General features: G+C 37.4%; 1 protein-coding gene across 3 annotated transcripts in view; it reads left to right on the top strand.

The window, feature by feature from the left end:
* The window catches only part of DPH6 (diphthamine biosynthesis 6), a 439,826-nt gene that overhangs the window by 343,971 nt on the left and 79,643 nt on the right, over positions 1–16,212 (top strand). For all 3 annotated transcript variants that reach the window (XR_008417119.1, XR_008417120.1, XR_008417121.1), the window contains one exon: positions 10,458–10,550. The gene's annotated coding sequence lies outside the window, so the exon portion shown is untranslated. The remainder of the gene's footprint in view (positions 1–10,457; positions 10,551–16,212) is intronic.

Consider the following 16,212-nt stretch of genomic DNA (forward strand, 5'->3'; position numbering starts at 1 on the left):
TTCCTGCCTGGTTGGAATATGGTGGTATTTATGTATTACCTAGGGATCCTAAAACATAAAATGAAAGTTGTTTTGTTTTGTTTTAATCAGAAAGGCAAAGAAATTATAAATTCAGAAGATCTGATAAGGGGTCATTCACTGGATAGATGCGGAGTCCTGCTCAGGAGGTGCCTTTGAGTTCTGACTGCTAAACTCCCTGTCAAAGTCTAAAATTTAGGAAACTGGCTTGCCTTAGGTTCTCAGCATAAAAGAGGAGAGTGAAGGAGAAAACTTTTCGATATCTCTCTTCATTATCCAGCTGGTTCACAGGAGCAGGAATGGCAACTAAGATTCGAGATAGATACCTTATTCAGAATTAAGAAATAGAAGCATCTGTTCTGTATGTCTCTAATTATTAACTTGATTGTGCATGCATAGGAGTCTAAGACTAAGAATGAACCTCAACACTAGGCATACTGGACAGGATTGACAGAAGAGGCAGGCAGTAAGGAAAAGGACTATTAAATCGTGGTCTCTAAGACCTTCTAAGTTCATATAATTTGTCTGCTTGTTTGTTTGTTTGTTTGTTTTGTTTTGTTTTTATTTAAATTCCAGTTAGTTAAAATATAGTGTAATATTGGTTTCAGCAGAATTTAGTGATTCATCACTTACGTGTAACACCCAGAACTCAATACAAGTGCCCTCCTTAATGCCCATCACCCATTTTCCCCATCCCCCCAACCTCTTCCCTCCATCAACCCAGTTTGTTCTCTATAGTTAAAGAGTCTTTTATGATGTGCCTCCCTCCCTCTTTTTTTTCCCCTTCCCCTATGTTCATCTGTTTTGTTTCTTAAATTCCACATTTGAGTTTGAAATTATATGGTATTTGTCTTTCTCTGACTGACTTATTTCACTTGGCAGAATACACTCTAGCTCCATCCATGTTGTTGCAAATGGCAAGAGGTCATTCTTTTTGATGGCTGAGTAATATTCCATTGTGTATAAATACATCTTTATCCATTTATCAGCCGATGGGCATTTGGGCTTTTTCCATAATTTGCCTATTGTTGATAGTGCTGCTACTTTAAACATTGGGATCCATGTGCCCCTTTGAATCAGTACTTTTGTATCCTTTGGATAAATACCCACTAGTGCAATTGCCGGGTTGTAGGGCTTATTTACTATCAGTGGTTCTTAACTTTAGGAGGTAGGAGTGGTTATGGATTTCTTTGAGAATCTAATGAAAGCTATGGTAAACAAACACACACACATAAAAGAAAAGAAAGTTCATGCACCCAAGATAAGGAATCACTGCACTATAAATGTTAAAAATGTAGGCAGCCAATAAGTTATTTGTGGTATGAAGTTCCAACCTTGATGTCGGAGTGTAATGGTGTCTTGGACAAATGTTTTTTGTAAATCATTTTGATTCTCTTCATTTGTTTGAATGATTGACATGCTGAAACAGAAAAATTAGAAGCACCACTATCTCAAAAGTTAATAGTATGGTAATCAAATACCATCAGAAATATTCCCAAATATGTTTAAGGCCAATATGTTTAAGGCCTCACCCTTCTTGCCTCAGTCCCATATCATGCTGTCTAGAATCTTTTTTTCTAAAACAGATTGTGCAATGATTCTGGTTAATCAAGATCTAATTTTGGGTAACAAATCAAAATTACAGGGTGTCTGTCAAATATTTAAGAAGATAATATTTTGAAATCTCCAAGATACAGTTAAAAGAAGTCTTTTCTCCAGTGTTCTGTCACCTGGGCATTAATTCTAAGCTATGATGCTCAGAAAGCCGTAACTCTGTGACAGACATCTCTCTTATATATGTTTAGATGAACACCCATTTTCCACAAACACAAACACAGAGCACCTACAAAACTGTATTTCTTTATTCACGACCCACTGGGGCTTTCCTGTGCATCAGATTTTAAATAGGGCCAAGGGGAAAAAGCGTAACCAGATCGAGACAGATAATCCATGTCTCCAAATCAAAAGTAAAAACAAGAGTGTTTCTCAAACACTTTGAATGAATTTGCATTCCCTAGTCTTTATTTCCTCCTCTCTATCCCACTCAAGTAAGTGTATCCCCCAGCTACTCACACACACACAGAGACTGAAAGTTCAATGGTGGTGCTTTAACATTAAACTACAAAAGACGATTTTTTAAAAAAATTTTTAAATATTTACTTATTTTTCAGAGAGAGAGAGAGAGAGACAGAGTGAGAGCGAGGGAGGGGCAGAGAGAGGAGACACAGAATCGGAAGCAGGCTCCAGGCTCTGAGCTGTCAGCACGGAGCCCGACGCGGGGCTCCAGCTCACAAACTGTGAGATCATAACCTGAGCCGAAGTCAGACCCTCAACCGACTGAGCCACCCAGGCGCCCCACAAAAGACAATATTATTACAACTCTTTCCATATATCATACTACTTCAAATAAGAGGATTTAAATGATAAAATTCCAGATGTTTAAAAAAGGAAACATTTGGGCTTTTTTTCAAATGTTTCTGATCCTCTAAAAATAGCTTCCCCAAATTATTTCAATTTAGCCATTCATATGTTCTGCTTCCTTTTGTTCAACATGTGACAGAAACAGGTCTAAAACTTCAGCCCCACAAATCAGGTTTTATGTGTGTGTGTTTAATTGTATGTTTTTAAAGAAATCTTGAATACATTTCATATTTAATATGAAAAAAAAATTATGGTTTCCTTAAATCTGGCCTGGGTTTCCATAAGAGAGAATGCAAGAATCACTGAACATTCAGGATTACCTTAATTTCTCAAATGTGAATGCCATCAGAGGTGAAGGAAGACAAAGTCATTGAAGTGTTACTGGTGGAGGGGACCTTTAAAAAAGACAGGTGATTCTGTAATATAATAACTTTCAAGATGTATTTTATTTAAGATATTTCAACCTATGCCCATAAAATATAAACATTTAAAAAATTGGTACAGGTCTAATTTATCTTTGGTGAAACAAATATGATATGATTTAAAGTAATAATAGTAATGCCTCATAAAATAGCACCTTTCCCATGGAAGAATGCGTGATTCAAACAAGATTGAACTTCATGTGTGGTTACCTTTTTCATGAATGTGACCTACTCTCCTCCAGCTGAGTGTCACTTTTACACACACATTCAAACATGATAAATGTCATCTTGGCATGTGTTTCACATAAGGATTGCCAAGCCCTTGGCTAACACCATGGAAGGCCCGGAGATGCATCATCTCCCTTTACCCTTTACCCTGGGGACACATGGACCAAGGTAGTGCAGTGTTGTATATAGCAAGAGCAAGGGACTGAGAATTGAAAGACCCAGTCCCATCTCTGCCCTTACTGACCAGGCAAAAGTGGATGAAACCCGAAATCTCTCTGCGTTTCAATATGCTTTTCTATAAAATGGAGGGTAATTACGCCTGCTTGCCTGGTGAAGTTGTTATGAGAACCAAATGAGATAATGTAAGTGAACATGCTTCAAAAACTGCACTACACGCATACATGGTAAAAGAAAATCTGGATTCAAATTTTATAGTTCTCTGGCTCTTGTTTGAATTATGAGGAGTTCCATAAATCCAGCCCTTTTTTATGGTTAGCTCTAATACTTTATAATGATGCAAAAAGGAATGGGATTGTGCACTATAATCATGCAAGAGAAGATCTGGTACTTTTTCTTTTCCATCTCAATCAACCTCTGCTGAAGGTCATAGACAGGCCAGAGCTAAAGGTCCATTTTCCTTTTTGATCTTGGTGTGCCTTCGAATGGAAAGGGAAGAAGTAGCCAGTTGTAGAATATTCAGTTTCCTGAAATACTCTGAGGAAGAAAGAACATTTTCCTCATGTGGCTCCCTTATTCACATTTTTCTAAAATGAATAGATTTTTTTTCTATCTTCTTTGCCTCTCTGTCTCAATCAAACCTGTGAGTGTCTGATTATAATCATCAATGGTCTGTGATATTTCTGCACGATATCTCACAACAGTGTAGGGCCAATGTGTCTCCAGGGCCTCATAGGTTTGATCATGTTAAGGCTACTGTAAGTAAAAGGAACTTACTACTATAATAATCCAAATTTCATAACAGTTCAGGCAATTTGTCTTATTGGTGTTCCTTTCAGTCATAATCAAAATGTAAAAGCACAGCACTTTTTAAAAGGTATACCTTGTTTCACAGCAGGGAGGGAGGGAAAATATTTCTATTTTATATGCAACAAATACTGTGTGAGCACCTACTGGGTGCTCAAGAGTGGGCCGAGAATGATGAAATAAGAGTAATGGTAGCAATAATATCAGCCGTTGATTGAGACCCTATTACGTGCCAGGTACAGGGCTATAAGCTCTATATAAATTATTTCATTTATGCTCCACAAAGCCCTTAAAATAAGTATCCTTGTCCCCATTTACCAGTTGAAAAAATGAGACTGAGCAAAGTGAAGTAGCTTGTACAAGCTCACCATTCAACAAATCCTTATCGATTATACAAGTGAGATGTCAGTCACACCTTCCTTCCTCTGGAGAGCTAGGTAACATGGTCTTGAACCACTCAGTTATGCACCTTTTGCAACCCCCAGCCTTCTCAAATTTTTCCACTAACCCCTCCATCTCTCTTTGTCTCTTGGATTCCAGCTATGCCTCGCCCCAACTGGAAACCTCATTCTTTCCAGGTTTTCACAAACCAAATCCCCTGCACCAAACATTCATGTCATCTGCAGACTTTTTTTGAAGGTTTTGAAGGCCCCTCTGGAGGGTTCACATTACAAACCTCATAATCTTCCACTCATTCATATTCTTTCTCTGTCTGTCTCTCTCCCCTCCTCTCTCCAGGATTGCCCAAATTTTTCTTCCTTTCACAGAGAGCTCTTCTGCTCTTCCTAATTCCTGGATCAGACTTCAGCACAAATCCCATAATGCCACAGGTCTTCCATTTCACCAGCAGTATAGACTACTTAGAAGGTTGTTGGCACTCACATTTGAAAAATTAAGGTAATCATGAATGCTCAATGATTCTCCAATCTAGATGCCTGCTACTCACAATATGGTCCACAGACCAGCAACATCAGCTGTACCTGGGAAGTTGTTAAAAATAAAAACTCAGAGGGGAGCCTGGGTGTCTCAGTCAGTTAAGTGTCTGACTTCGGCTCAGGTTATGATCTCATGGTTCACAAGTTTGAGCCCCACGTTTGGCCCTGTGCTGACAGTTCAGAGCCTGGAGCCTGATTGAGTTTCTGTGTGTCCCTCTCTCTCTGCCCCTCACCTGCTCAGGCTCTGTCTCTCTCTCAAAAATAAATGAACATTAAAAAAATGTTTAAATAAATAAATAAATAAATAAATAAATAAATACAGACAGACAGACAGACAGACAGACTCAGGCCACACCCCAGGACTACTGAATCAGAATCTTCAGTTTGATATAATCCCCAGGTGTTTAAAGTGCACATTAAAATTTTAAAACAGTGCTACAGACCATAGTTTTGTAAATAATCCTGTAACTTAAGCTAAAGGAATATCATAGATCCGGAAGCTAAATCATAATATGAATTACTAGAAATCTTGGTTAGTAGGAAGTAAAATCCATTTCCATGGGTTAAAGTTGAGTAACTCAGGCTAGTTGCCTATATTTTTTCCTTCTCTTTTTCTCATTACATGCTGGTGTTTAATTTTATTTTTCTTTCATTTTTGTGGGTTTGGGAGAGCAGGAGAGAGACAAGGCAATTAAAAAATAAATTTACAAAAGATATAGTCATTAACTCAATGTTCTGAATGTCTTCAAAGCCTTAAAAAAGAGATTATTGTTTTGGAGCCAAAAATGTGAACTAGAAAAAAACCATCTCTTTTTGTTTCCAATCCTCAATAGAACCACTAATCTTCATAATCCTCATCTTTTAATAAATCCGTTTTCTCAAGGAGCAGCTGAACCTTTGTTATTATTTTTGTTACTTTGAGTAAATACGATGATGTCCCAGGTAAAAGCCCCCCAGGACATATTCCTCACCACAAGCTTGTGTATTTAGGTAGGAATAACAGCTAAATTTGACTGCTGTTTACTGTAAGAAGATTTTTAAGGGTGTTATATAAAATTTACAGTACATACTCTGCCTTCCAGACATGTGTTAGTTTAAAACTACCATGATCCATGAGCAATGGTTTTCTTAAGTTTGTAAGTGCTTATTAGGAATAACAACTGTGAAGGTGTTCTGTACTCACTAATGTCACATGCTGTTTGGAAACCAAATGAGATTCTTAAATGGGTTCATATAAATTTTCATTGCTTACCACTAGTTCGGATAGCTAAGGGACTTATCTCTATTGCTCTTCTCAATCCTACCTTTTGTTTTTAACTGTTATTGAGTTGCACCACATGATAAAAAAAAAAAAAATGTTCCTGATTTTATTCTCCAGTTATGATTCTGAATCTATCATGCCCTCTGATACTTCAGAAAGAATGATCTGATTTTAAAAGGTGTACATGAGGCACGATTGAAAATAACATTCACATTATCTCTATTTGTAAAAAAAATCTTTCCAATTTCCAATTTTCTGATCCCTTTTGTAAAACACTTCATCGTATAAGATTAAAAAGTCATAAGACTCCCAGTGGACCAGATCCTCATTCTCCTCCGAGAAAGCCATCGAGAGTAGTCTGCATTAAAGCGATGTGTGGGCCATGGAGCAGAACAAGCATCTGGGCCACACATGTAGTTAACAGGGATGGATATACGTGATAAAAATATTCCTGCACTCACTGTGCTGTGGTGGCACTGAAAAGACCCTAACTCCAGCAATAATTCTTTTACACAACTCTGATGCAATGATAGCCTGTGAACAGTCAGCCCTAGTTGTGGTCTATTGCAGAATACGAACAGGACGCTTGTTGAGTACGTTCCCTGATGTTCAAGGATTTCCGCTGGTACAAAATTCTTCTGCTCCAATATGTCAGCCTAAGTTTCCTATAAAACTGAAACCTCTGCATGATATGTGGTCATTCCAAAATAGTCAATATCTAGCTATCTCATTCAGGCACCTTAAGTATAAGGTAACAAAACTGAATTAGACCTCAAATTCTCAAAGGATTAACATGTGACCCATGTCGATTGAATGAGGGTTTATACAATATTTTCACCCTACTACTGCCCACCTTCCATCTTTCTGGATCCACCTCAGTTCTGCTGTTTCCAGTAAATCATTTCTTATTTCCCCAAGCTGGTAATTCTTCCTCTTTTGAATCTCTGAAGTATGTTGTGTTTCCTTTAGGGCACATATGATGCTGTTCTGCCTCGTCCTGTGCTTATGTTCACATGGAGGTAATAATAGTAACTGCGTCACACGGTTGTTATGAAGATTATATCAGTAAATATATGTGAGACTCTTAGAACAGTGTCTCACACACATAGTACATGCTGTCAAAGTACTAGCGGCTAACATCATCATTATTTGTAAGATTTAGCAGGCCTTTCACACTTCACATGTATAAAGAAATTTGTATTTTCTTCTAGAAGTTTCGCGGTTTGGGTTTTTTTTTTTTTAATATTTGATCCATCTGGTGTTTTATTCTGATAAGCAGGGTAAAATATACAACTTTCTAATTCTCCCCATGGCCACGTCACTTATTAAGTCTTACTATCATTTATTCTTGAATTAAGTAATTAATATAATTAATAATTACATTTATTAAGCCTCTCCCATTGATTTGAGATGTCATTTTGATCGCATACTAAATTTCTGTGTAGGTATTTTGAGTCTCTTTCATATGCCAGAATGACACACGTCTTAAAGCTTTAAAGTTTGTTTCACTATCTCCCCCTCACTGATCTCCTTTGGTGATTCTTGCTTATTTATTCTCCTAAGTGAACTTTAGACTTAGGTTTATAATTTGGGGGAGTGGGAAAGAACAACAAAACCTGGTGATATTTTTTAGGGTTGAATATGTTATTAAAATTACAAACAACTATCTGTTCTTGAACTTTCCTGAGCACACGTTTATCTTTACATTTGTTCCAAGTGTACTTTTCTGTGTAGCAGGAATATTTCCTCACATGGGTCTCACATTTTTCCTATTGAGTTTATTCCTAAATATTTTATGTTTTTGTTTTGATTTTAATAAGTCTTTTCTTCAATTATATCTTCTAACTGGGTATCTATATACATGAATACTGTTTTTCTTTTTTGGCGAAGTAATTTGACATCAGCCATCTTCCTAAACTATCTTATTGTATATTGTAGCTTTTCAGCTGAATTTCTCAGGTTTTCCAGGCATATAATCACACCATCTGTAAATAATATAGCTCTGCATTCTCCATAAAATTTTTATGCCTACATCTTATACAATCCTATGCCTTTCTGTTATACAATTCAATTAGGTAACTTCTTACATAATATATAATAACAATAATTTTATATGATCACTTTCTTTTATGTAATTGTGTTGCTTAATATCCCAGGTCATTGAGTATGATAGTTGGCATCTTTGTCTTGCATCCGACTTTAGGAAATATCTCCAGATTTCCCCAGTAAGTTAGACGTTAGACTTGGGCTAAGATGTATTTATGTTATTAAGTTAATCAAGCGTCTATTGATTTCTTTTGTATTAAGTGTTTTTTTAATGTTTATTTTTGAGAGAGAGAGAGCATGAGCGTGGAAGGGGCAGAGACAGACAGGGAGACAGAGAATCCCAAGCAGGTTCCACGCTGTCAGCACAAAGCCAAACATGGGGCTCGGGCCCACGAACCATGAGTCATGACCTGAGCTGAAGGTGGATGCTCAATGGACTGAGCCGTGCAGGCACCCCTGTATTAAGTGTTTTTAAAAGAATAGGTGTTTAACTTTGTCAACTGTCTTTTCAGAGTCTGTGGAGAGGATCATTATTTTTCACATTAGTTTATAATATGATGAATAACACTAATGTATTTTCTGATAATATAACCTATATTCCTAATATTGAACCATTCTTACATTTCTGGCATAAATTTTCCATAGACATGCATGATTCTATAACAGTTAGATTCTGTTTGCTAATATTTTATTATTTTTTATAGTAATATTTATGAGTGAGCTCAGTCTATAGATATTTGTTCTGCACAATCTTTGCCTAGATCCATTATTCTGTAAAGGATTAACAAAACAATGATATTATAATTTTATAACTTATATACCAATGATTAATTCTATTTGTTATTAGATGGAGTACATCTACAAGGAGAAATTTCTCTTCATCAACTATTTGGTTATACTGAGGTCTAGCGTATACTGATAAGGCAGGTTAAATGCTCCATGTACTATTTTTGAGAATAAGTTAGTTTCCCAGAATTCTCCAAAGAAAATCAATAAGATTTTGTGGCTTTCCTTCAGTATTTCTATGAATGCATGGATTTTTGATTTGATGTGTTTTAGTCATTGCCATGAGTATTCTTATTGATACTCAACTTGCCCCATATTTTGGCCACTAAAATCTTTTAGCTTGGCATCAGGGTCTTTGATGGTGTCCCTGCTTTCTCATGGGTCAAGGTTTCTGGTTTCATCTTGCACAACTTATTGTCTCAGGCCAGAACAGACAGGTCTTTATACTCACCCCCACTCAACCATTAGATTTTGTCCTAAAAAAAATGCAAGACCTTGGCAAGGCAACGCAGTTCAGGCTGAATCTGCAGAATGGGCAGTTGGAAGCTCTAATATGACTATACTCACCACAGCTGGGTCTTCAGCCCTTCCTGGAAGTTGATCTGGGTAAAGCTTGTCTATTCATTGCACATGTAAATGTGCATATTCACTCATATGAGTGAGGCCACCAGTAAGACTACATAATACCTATGTATTTATTTGTGTTACATTTATTATGTGTTAAAACAGTATTGTAAGGGTAAGCATAAAAGCCTACAAAGGGAAAGGGGGAAAAGACCAAACATATAGAAAGAAAACCAGGAAACTATAGTGTCACTGAAATCCATTTCTTTACATTTTCCCCACCATTGTGTCTCCTTTGCACCTAGAACAATGTTTGGCCCATAGAAAGAACTGAATAACTATTCAACAAATAAATGAATGGTCAACTATGTCAAATTCCACAAAAGGCCAAGCTAAATCATGGAAACATATTCATTCGCTTTGTCAAAACAACGGTGATGGTGATGGTAATCATGGTGACAGAAGGGCAAAAGCTGGAATGGGTTGAGAAGTGCAAGGTGGTCAGGCAGTAAAGACAGCCCATGCACTGGTCTTTTCTGCAAATAACTTGAGTAAAGATGAGATACTTACTGGTGTTTAGAAAGGGAGGAAGGGCAAGGAAATTTTCTTAGTTTAGTTTTTTTGTTGGTTTTGTTTTTGTTTGTTTGCTTTGTTTTGCTTCTTAAAGTAGAAGACACCTAAGGATATTTATAGGCTGATGGGAATGAGCAAGTGGAGTGGGGGAATATTACATACTGGAGAGAAAGGGTAAGATCTTTTTTTAATTGTTGTTTATTTTATTATTTTTTTAAGTAAGCTGTACGCACGGTGTGGGGCTTGAACTCACAACCCCAAGATCAAGAGTCGCATGCTCTACCAACTGAGCCAGTGAGGCATCTGGAGATGGTAAGATTTTTTTTTTATGTTTATTCAATTTTTTTTTGAGAAAGAGAGCAGGCCGGGGAGGGGCAGAGAGAGAGTGAGAGAGAAATCCCAAGCAGGCTCTGCACTGTCAGTGCAGAACCCAACACGGGGCTTGAACTCACAAACTGTTGGATCATGACCTGAGCCAAAACCAAGAGCTGGAGGCTTAACTGACTGAGCTACCCAGATGCCCCGAGATGGTAAGATTCTTGAAGCAAGACTCCTGAGAAGGCAAAAGCAATTAAGATCCATAGCACAGGTGGAGAAATCCACCTGAACAGAAGGAAGGCCAAGGTTTCTATTGAGACAGGAATAAAAAGAGGGAAACATGGTGAACTTTCAGCAAGAAGACCTTCAGTAAAGCATAAAAATGACAAATTCAGAGCTAGGTATCATAGGTAATAGTAACAGTCTTTTATGTATTCAAATACTAGCTATGTGTTTTTTTCGAATGAGTATGAGGAACTTGTGTTTATGATATTTTATTATATTAATATATATTAATATTTTGTTGAGACAGATTAGAATTAAAACAAAGCCCTTTCGGCTAGTATCCAAAATCTATAAAGAGCTCACCAAACTCCACACCCAAAAAACAAATAATCCAGTGAAGAAATGGGCAGAAAACATGAATAGACACTTCTCTAAAGGAGACATCCAGATGGCCAACAGGCACATGAAAAGATGCTCAACATCGCTCCTCATCAGGGAAATACAAATCAAAACCATACTCAGATATCACTTCACGCCAGAGTGGCCAAAATGAACAAATCAGGAGACTATAGATGCTGGAGAGGACATGGAGGAACGGGAACCCTCCTGCACTGTTGGTGGGAATGCAAACTGGTGCAGCCACTCTGGAAAACAGTGTGGGGTTTCCTCAAAAAATTAAAAATAGATCTACCCTATGACCCAGCAGTAGCACTGCTAGGAATTTACCCAAGGGATACAGGAGTACTGATGCACAGGGGCACTTGTACCCCAATGTTTATAGCAGCACTCTCAACAATAGCCAAATTGTGGAAAAAGCCTAAATGTCCATCAACTAATGAATGGATAAAGAAATTGTGGTTTATATACACAATGGAATACTATGTGGCAATGAAAAAGAATGAAATATGGCCTTTTGTAGCAACGTGGATGGAACTGGAGAGTGTGATGCTAAGTGAAATAAGCCATACAGAGAAAGACAGATACCATATGGTTTCACTCTTATGTGGATCCTGAGAAACTTAACAGAAACCCATGGGGGATGGGAAGGAAAAAAAAAGAGGTTAGAGTAGGAAAGAGCCAAAGCATAAGAGACTCTTAAAAACTGAGAACAAACTGAGAGTTGATGGGGAGTGGGAGGAGAGGGGAGGGTAGGTGATGGGTATTGAAGAGGGCATCTTTTGGGATGAGCACTGGGTGTTGTATGGAAACCAACTTGACAATAAATTTCATACATTTATTAAATAAATAAATAAATAAATAAATAAAACAAAGCCCTTTCTCTAAAACCATCACATAGGTCAGAGAGATGGCTGAACCAGGAATTAGAAGACCCAGGTTCTAGTCTCAGCAGGACAATCTATGCCTCTGGGTCCATAGACATAATTAGCCTTTATGAATTGGACCCATTTATAAGATATTTAAGAGATATAATCAAGAACACATGTTGACTAGCTATGAAGTGGGAAGGGAGAGGAAGAAATTAAGTATGACTCCCAAGTTTCTAATTTTAAATAACTGGATAGATGGTAGAAATACTGGAGAGGAAGTAGTAATAATGGATTATTAGATATATTGAGAGAGTGTATATATTCAATCTATACGTGAATTAAACACATTCTACAAAAGACATTAATATTAAGAAACTGATACACAATGTTCATTGAAAATATGGAATGTTTAGAATAAGTTATCATGAACTATAATGGGAAGCCAAACCACAGTACAGTTTAATAGCAAGTCAGATAAGTGGAAGAAAGTATAATCTTACTGTGAACTTAAAAGAAACGGCAGGAATAGATACAGAGGATTTTTAACAATTTAAATTTTCCTATACTCTTATTTATCCCGAGATACCAGTGGCCTTGTTATTTAACTCACCCATTATTTCTTCTGAAACAATTGCATTACAGTAAGAGTAGATAAATACAACCCTGGAGTACTATAGATCACTGAAATGTTTGTTGCTTTGAACAAAAAGAAGTATCAAATCAAGTTAGTTTCTAGATTGCTGTTCTCCTGGGTATGGGTTCATCGTTCAGAGCTGTCAAAGGGTCTTGTCACTCCCAAGCTTCTGTGACACGCAGGACTAATTGTTCGGAGCCCAAGGCAGTGCATGTCCCACTTTTAAAGGCATCAAGACAAGCATCTTCTGAATTATCTGATCACTCTAATTCTTCTATATTAATGCTACAATAATGGTGTTTTAAATTCCTTTGTTTTGTGTTTGTAATTCCCACTCACCTGCTGGGGTTTAATCAAGTTCTCGCTCTATCTACAGATGATTCCAGTTACTTTCAGACCATCTGTCTTAGGGATTTTCAGATGCATTTTTAAGCTATTCATATTTTGGATAACTTTCAATAAGGAGCAGAAAAACCATCTTGATCTTGGTCCAAATGTCTCAGAACTCCATAAATATGAGGTCTTTGCAGATTTCCCCTGCCTTTAGTGACCTGGCCACCTTCACAACCCTAGAGAGCTCTTCTGAATGGCTCCTTTATCACAGCTTCTGTTTCCTGGTATTCTCTGAAGTTTTATATTGTTTACCCTGTCTTTCTAACTAGATTGAAGACCTGTAAGGGCACAAACTGTCTCGCACCTTTTTCTTTTTTAATGTGTATTTATTTTGCAGGGGGGAGGGGGTGGGCCCGAGAGGGAGGAAGAGACAGAGACTCCCAATCAGGTTCCCACGTGTCTGCCAGAGCCTGACTCAGGGCTTCATCCCATGAACCATGAGATCATGACCCAAGCCAAAACCAAGAGTCACATGTTTAACCAGTTGAGTCACCCAGGGGTTCCTCATACCTTTTTCTTAAACATTCCCTGTACATGACATAATACTCTGAAAATTTTTTCAAATATGATCAAATGTTTACTGATACTATAATTAAGGTTAAGAGCCTCTGGAAGTAAGCTACCTGGCTTGAAATGCCAGCTCTTCTCCCTAGGAGCTCCATGACTTTTGACAAGTACTCTAACCTCCCTGCTCCTCCATTTTCTCAACTGGTAAACAAGGATAATATTGTACCTATTCACTGTATTGTTAGAGGAAGAAACAGGTTAATATATGTCAAGAATTTAAACCAAATTCTTGCCATATAGAAAGTACCATATAAATGTTTGCTTGACAATGATAATGACATCTATTTAGCCCTTTAAAGCTTAATTTATGCAATAATGTGGCACTGCTATATGTAATATACATTAACCTGTGTTTCCTCCAAAAAAAAAAATTAGGAGCATCTTCTACACTTTTACTTTTCTAGAGTTAGCTGCAACTGCCCCCAAGACATCTATGAGCAGACTAATATTAATGCTAGATTGGCAGGACAGTCTGATCAGTTACTTGGTGACATGTTGGGTTGTAAATTAATGGTGGGCATTTACCAAATGAATACCATTTTAAACAAAGGAACCTAACCAATGTAGAGGCTTAATATACTATTAATGTGCAGACCAAAGCAGTGTTAAGACACTATGAAGACAAACACCGTAAAGTCTTTCAAGCCCACCTTCAGCAGCACGGCTAGTGGTAGTTCTGGAATATGGCAGATCAGTGTGATTATTCTAGGAAAGAAAGGGAAGGGGTTGGGCAGAGAAGAGACGGAAGATATAGAAGGCAAAGAATGGTACAAAGCACTGTATGAGATCACACTAAAGTAACCCATAAGTAAAAACAAAGTATGTTTTCTTCTCCCACTCCCCATAACATCCAAAAGAAAAGATAATGCTTAAAGATATAAATGTGAGCCTGTTCAAGAAGAAAATAAGGAGAAATTAGACGTGAGAAAAGAAAATATTGGAATAGACATGAGGCATCTATAACATCTAAGCAAATAGATAGTCTTGACCGTCTTGGGTTTTGATACCACAGTTTCTAAAACATCCCGTGGTCAAATATATTTTTTAAGAACTATAAATGGAAGATGATTGCAGTGGAAACTTGTAAAATTATTTCTCATGAGTCTTCTTTGTTTTGTCTACCACAAAAGTAATATATATTCAATGAGTAAAACTTTGAATGAGTACTCAGGCATGTGGGTACACGTGTGTGTTTACATGCATGCTCGTAGTTACATACAGAAACACTATAAGCCCAGTACATTCATCTAAATTTTATATACATTATGGTGTTTGCCTTTCAGTGTTTGGGGTTTTTTTAATTTGTTTTTATTTAGTTACACATCAATTAAATATTACACAAATACTGTTGCAAAGGGGATTTAAATGTTTCATTATGCTATTTACTTTATTATCATTCCTTATTTTTAAAATGAAGGTATTCAGGTGAAGTGTTTTTGTGCCTCAAGATAGCTAAATGGATATATAGACAGAAATATCTCCAGCCATCCTTTTCATGAGGCATAAAAAAAATTATTCTTTGACTGCTGGCTAGGGTCACTACTTTAGAACTTGGAAATATTTTCATCCCTGTGAGTTCCAGTGAAGTCAATCATTGTTCATTAAGTATTCAGGCCTACATTGCAGCAAAGGGAGAAACGGCAGAAGAATTTTGACAAACCGAAGGGATCTGCCACATGCAGACAAGAACAGGGAATGTGTATTTCTGAGCAAGGGCTTTCTGAACTTCTCAGGAGGCCACCAGCTTAGAGAACATGGAAAGAGCTCCCAAAAAGTATGTTCACCTTCTAACTACTCTAATGGACAGTAGATGCCAATTGCTGGTATTCCTGATTTCAGGCCAGTATGATTTACATATAAAGGAACTTTAGTTAAAGGACACCAGGAAAGCAAAAACTAAACTCACTGTGAACGCCAAACATACAAAACATAGCACGTCCTTGCTATGAAATCTAAAATTGGTCACCAGGAAATGCATGTGTGTGTACACAAAAGGCTGAAAGGAAATTTATTTTTTATAGGTTTTTTTTTAAGTTTATTTATTTATTTTGAGAGAGAGAGAGAGAGAGGGAGGGAGAGAGAATGTGAGCAAGGGAGGGGCAGAGAGAGAAGGAAGGAGAGAAAATCCCAAGCAGGCTCCATGCTATCAGCACAGAGCCTGATGCAGGGCTCACACTCACGAACTGTGAGATCATGACCCAAGCTGAAATCAAGAGTTGGTGGCTTGAACGTCTGAGCCACCTGAAAGGAAATTTACCAAAATGTTAAAAGAAGTTATCTCTACATAAACGTAGGTTTAGGTTTACGATGATTTGGGTTTTCTCTGTGGTAGAGTCCCCTCCCTAAGGAATGTGGTGAGAAAAAAAAAAACCTCAAGATAAGGGAAGGCAACCTGGTTGTGTGTGTGAATGGGATATCCCTCACGACCCTGTCACATGAGACCGCCCAATCAGACCATATGTCTGTATTACCATGTATGGGAGATAGAGAAGTCGGAAATTTATAAAAGGCTACACCTCACTGTGCTGGGGACTCAGTTTTTTGGGTACAAACCCACTGAGCCAGTGCC

Source organism: Panthera pardus, unplaced genomic scaffold (assembly GCF_024362965.1).
Source record: "Panthera pardus isolate Hobbes unplaced genomic scaffold, ASM2436296v1 HiC_scaffold_24, whole genome shotgun sequence".
Lineage (NCBI taxonomy): Eukaryota > Metazoa > Chordata > Mammalia > Carnivora > Felidae > Panthera > Panthera pardus.